General features: G+C 41.0%; 1 long non-coding RNA gene across 5 annotated transcripts in view; it reads right to left on the bottom strand.

Moving 5' to 3' along the window:
• The window catches only part of LOC146585271 (uncharacterized), a 23,397-nt gene extending 17,820 nt beyond the window's left edge, over positions 1–5,577 (bottom strand). For all 5 annotated transcript variants that reach the window (XR_014898033.1, XR_014898031.1, XR_014898035.1 and 2 more), the window contains exon 1: positions 5,085–5,577. This is a non-coding gene — a long non-coding RNA (uncharacterized LOC146585271). The remainder of the gene's footprint in view (positions 1–5,084) is intronic.
• Positions 5,578–5,621: the final 44 nt, after the last annotated feature.

Here is a 5,621-nt window from a genome sequence, read left to right as displayed (position 1 = left end):
TTTTTTTTTAAGTAGAAATACACAGTAGAAATGATTCCCTTGCATTTGGTTATGAAGCAACTGGGCTGGGAACAGCAGCAAAAAACAGGCTTTGCATGATGGTAACCATATTTTCTGTAAATTTGAAAGAAAGACAGTAAGGATGAAAAGGTATTTGGGGGGGGAGGGGAAATTTCCTTGAGTAATTTCAATCATCAGAGAGGAAATAAAACCAAGACACTTTAAATTAATTTGTGCATCATTACTTAACATATCATTGCGTAGCACATCATACCCTGGGACAGAAACTGGTACTACTGGTACTACAGTCTCTTGCTCAGTCTTTTTACTCATTTTCTTTCAAATTGAAAATGTTTTTTCATGTGTAAGAGTGATGAGTGTTGTACTAAGATACAAGGAGAGGCTCTTTCTGCCGTAGAGGTCAGTCCATGTAAAACACAGGAAGACATTTTTCTAGTTATTTCTAGATAGTCTAGGGATTTCTAGATAAGAAATGAATGGATAGTAATTAAACCAGATCTCCACTATTCACCTTCTAATGCCAGACAACTGCTACCTGTCTGCATATCTTTTGTGGGTGGTCAAAGGCATAGAAACGTGTCAGCAACATCTTAGTTAGAAAATTATTTGCTGAGATTGTCACATAATTTACTGAGGACATACAGCCCAAATTACACACATTATTGCACCGTCGTCTTATTCTTCAACTATATGATCTTGAAGGTGAGGGGAATGGGACATTTACAACAGACGTTTTTCACAACAGCCTTAAAATGGATTGAGAATAAGGCTAGTGCCTATCCTAGCTCCCAAGAAAACATCCATTTTCTCATAAATTCTCTCCATTGAGCTAAAATTTCCATGAAAGTTACTATTAAAAAAGCTATTAAACGCAAACGTTCTCAATAGAAGAGTCTTTTTTAGCACTCAGAACYAGCATACTACAATTCCTTTTGGTGCTACACGCAAATGAATGGTCTGACCCAAAGCTTTTTGAAGAGCATGGAAAGAACACCATTGATTTCCAATGGGCTGCGGGCCGGCCTGGAACTAAGTGCCCTATTGGTGCTCAGTAACTTAATATGCAGCTATCATAACAGGCATCACAGTGCTGACCCAGTAGGAATGATTATATGTAAAAATAAAGTCAAAATACTGTCCAAACCACTGTTACGCAATGTATAATTTCTGTGTCACTGTTATCTACAGTTCAGATGATCACTGGAATAACACGTAATGAAAGTTCACATACAGACAGTCTGCTAGCTTTCACTTACATAGGTCATTTAAGAAATTAAAATGCTCCACAACTGACATTCATCATTTAAATAGGCACGCTGGGTTTTTCTAATGTATTCCTCAGGGTGCTTTGCTCAACGCTATGATCTTGAACTATTGTTCCTTGCAGTTACACCTTATTGCAAGAGTTTACTCTAATTTTACAGCCAAATTTACCTCTCTCAAATATGGCCCTGATGTTCCTCCACTCTTTATTGTACGTTATTGGTGTCTGTGCCAGTGCGATTATTTTCGAGGCTGTTACTTTTTATTTTTAAATTACTTGAGTGTTTAGAACCTCGCATTTAAACCGAGGGAGATGGCTCCAGGATACGATAGCTCGTTATACTACACACAAAACGATTCCCTCTCAAATAAGAGAGAAAAATAGACATTTATTTTCAGCWACCTACAGCAGGCAGGACTGCAGTTGCAGCTAAGAGGATGGGCTTCTACCTTCAGGAGCTCCCTGCCCGCACACAAAAGTCCCTCAGGGGCACATAGATGTCCTCCAGGAGCACACACCTGCCTATGCTTTTCCCACACTCCCACCTGGCAGAATACAAGTCAGCTCCAACMCAGAAGCCCTCTATCTACATTAGCCACCCCAAACTATACATCCTTTTTCTATACAGTTCTAGTAGCTCAGGCTAAGTCCCACAGTCCCATAAGGTAGCTGTGGTCCAAAGYTGTTTCTTTTTACCACAAGCTTCCCTCTTCCTGAGCATACTGCAAGCACAGCCTAGGCCAGCCATACAACAGGCACCTCATATAACTGGTTACACCCCAAGGGGGTGTGAGGCTAAGAGTCAATTAAGCTGGCCATGGTTCTTGCCCATGGCATAGCCCATGCCCATGCCAGCTCCTTATGCTGCCTACAGAGAGCGGTACTCGGCCTGGGCTGTGCTCCCGGCACGCAGGRCTATCTGGAAAACTGGTGCTTGGCACAGGGGACCTGCCAACAGGTACGATGTGGCCAAATGCGTGCCAGCGCCAGAGTTCATGCCCTGACTGTGCTTTTCTTACCAGRATGGACGCAGCCTGGGAGCTTCCTGCAATCGCTGCAGTCACAGCTTCYAGCAGAAGCCATCAGAGAAACCTGAACAATGGCACCAATGTACTAGAAACACCTCAGAGAAAAACACTGAGAAGTTCAAAGGAATAAAATCTGTGTTCCATTCTGTACTGTGGCATAAACTTCAACAGAAAATACCACAGCCCAGAAAGTTTATAGTCAGAGAGTATCCATTATAAACATACCACTAGAGGGACTTCAACACATTTTATAGGTGGTTGGTTTTTTTTGTTTTTTCATTTTTGTTTTTTTTTAACTTCTAACCCTTCACCATTTTCAAGTTTGGTTATTATGTGTTCATAGAGCTACTTGCAAAACACAGGTGACCCAACAGAGATCACAATAAGTCCATGGAAAAATCAGTCTCTGTTGACTGAGCTGATTCACTCTTTCTGTGCAGGAGAGTACAGAACAAAGTATCAAAAGCACCATCGAATGCTGAGTATAGTCTTTTTTAAAACACAAAATAGCAAACGTAAATGCTATTAAACTATATTTAAAATAAAATTGGAAGTTAAAGTCATTTTAAATCCCTCTCACAAACACTGCACCGCTTTTTTCCCCACTATCTGTTGATTAAAGAGAAGAATACACAATACATCTTTTAGAAGAAGTGCTGCTTTGCATTTTAAATTCAGTTTTTAATAAATGTCCAAATAAAAACAAACCATGTAATGAAAAGTATATTGTGATATATACCGGATATAAAAATGTGAAGCTGCACATGAAGTCACAATACTATGGAAAAAAGAAACCTGGAAGAGAACCTAACTGAAGGCCATTAGGAACAGAAATCCATCACAACACGAGATCTTTTTAGTCCAAAATTATGGAAGCAATCCTACACATTATTTAAGAGATATCCAAAAAATAAAAATAAAAGACAGAAAGACTTGTGACCACAGCAGAGTGTCTATACAGTCACTTTAACCACTGAGCCATAGCTGCCCTTGATGTTCAAAGAAATCCTATGYGCTAGGACGAAATATAGGGTGGAACTGCACTACTTTCAGATCCTAGAACAGATTTTAAAATAGTAAGCCATAGAGCGAATACATCTTATTCCTAAGCATAGAGGTAGTGACGCAAGTTCTAAAATAATTCTTTTSCTTCTGTAACATTTTTCTTATCAAATTGCTACAAACATTAAAGAGGATTCAGCACGTAACTATGAAGTAGRTAATAAAAGTAAAGCTAATACTGTGCCAAACTGTCTGCAGTGATGTACCAGAAACCTGTTCCCAAGTGTGGGGCTTGAYGGGTCCAGCTTATACCATAAATGCCAAAGTCTGATACTGTATTTTGTGCTTCTGACATTAAAATGAACAGCCCGTGTCCGCTGGCTGCATTACATCTCTGTTCAACAGAAGGGATTAAGACAGCAGTTAAAAATGAGTCACTAGGATCCAGAGCTGACTAATCCTCAGCAGACACATTAGTTTACTCTGTTAATTAGATATGCTGCAGTAGTAGGGTAAGACTGCTCCTCCTGGAGGGCCTTCTCACTACTTCATGTTGCACTTCTCAAACCACAAAGAGAGGAAGCTGAGCTGAGTTTATACCCCAGATTTGTCTCCCACTCTCAGCATAGGAATGACTGCAAAAGCACAACTAAAACCTTGAGAGAAACATAGCAACTAATAGAACATGACCTCGCAGCTTCCAATCCCTAGCAGTCAGCACTTGCTAYTTTTTATTTAAAACACTTTTCCTGAGAGAAGAAAACCAACACACTTGATACCCAGTTTGAGGGCTGTGCAGTGTTTTAGGTATCAAGAGCAGRGAAGGACATATTACTCGTTTCTTCACACAGCCGAATTTCAAAAGATCTTGGGGCCYCCTCTGGCAGCCAAGCATCTATCACATAGGAAGCGACAAAAGGYTCATGGTTTTGGACATGGACATGACAATCCCATTGTGTTAATTTGAGCCCATTTCCAATTTAACTTCAATTTATTCATATACTCCAAAATATTGTTTGATCCCAATTTCATATTATCCACTGATTTGCCTACCATACATACCATATAACATCTCAAGCTGTTAATGAAAATACCAGATCTTTGTGTTTTACAGGGACCCCTGTAGTCTCCCTCTCCTTTTCTCGGCTTCACACTCAATCATGAGTATACTTGCTGCCTGCATTAAATTTTAAAAAGTAAAAATAAAAGCATAGAGTATCATGTCTTTAATAAAAATCTATTTTATCTACATTGCTGCTGCTTGAGTCACAGGGAAGTGGTCAGTCTCAGTAGAACTGAAATACAAACTGACAAAAAGACAAACTAGTTCCACTGCTTTCTTTTATTACATTAACCTTATTTCACTTCCAAAAGAYAGAAATTAAATTAAGGGCCACTTACTCCATTTGAAGCCAATGAAAGCAGCATGACCAAAAAAATTGCAAGACTGGCCCCTYGCTTAGAAGGAATTTCTTTCTTTCAGTCTAACAGTGCTGCCTACCATTTCTCAGAGTACTTTCCCCACACCTTCCTCTTATGATCCCTGTGTGCTTTGCTTATCATGTTGCTATATGCTTTACTAATACATTCTAGTAATTTTGGCTTTTTTCAATTATATCTGAATGTTTTCCTTCTTCCAGCCAAAGTGAGTTGCCAAAATCTAGCTCCTGTGCGTCAACCCAGGAGGAGAAGATACTAAGGCAGCTGGCTACTTTGAGGTAGAAGACCATTTCCTCTAGGCATAGAAGAAATCAAACAAGAGGCATTACCTGATCGCTGTTCTAGGCTTCTTGCAGATAGCAAACACTTTGTCTGAGGTCCACACTAGAAGCCTTTACACTTTCCTCCGTCTTTCTTCTCCTTTTTGGTAATMATTTCATAGCATTTTCCTGTTTCCCTTTACTAGACAATTTCCCTTACACCTGCATACACCAGAACCCTATACTGGGCTATATGGGTAGCATATTACACATAACATCGTTCAAGCAGAGGTCTCTCCTGCTCCACTCCCTACCCTCAGTGCCCACTTAAGTATGGAAATAAAGAGGAAAATAATAATAAAGGGGAAAATAAAACGAAAGGGAACTAAAGCAAGGGGGAGGGGGGGGCTCAGTGAGCAGCACAGCAGAAGGTCCAGGCCAGAAACCCTTTCCAGGAGGAGAAAGGGGCGCCCCGCTCTCGCCGAGCGCGGCACCTCCCGCGGCAAGGCCGCCCAAGAGCCGCCCTGGCGGCAACGCGCGCGTCCGCAGGCGCGCAAGGGCACGCAGGAGCGCCCCACGCAGCGGGCGGCGCCGTCACAGCACGGC

Source organism: Rhea americana, unplaced genomic scaffold (genome assembly GCF_003343005.1).
Source record: "Rhea americana isolate MKP2758 unplaced genomic scaffold, rheAme1 scaffold_83, whole genome shotgun sequence".
NCBI lineage: Eukaryota > Metazoa > Chordata > Aves > Rheiformes > Rheidae > Rhea > Rhea americana.
Note: the sequence above shows the minus strand (reverse complement) of the source record. Positions and strands in the feature narration are given on the sequence as shown.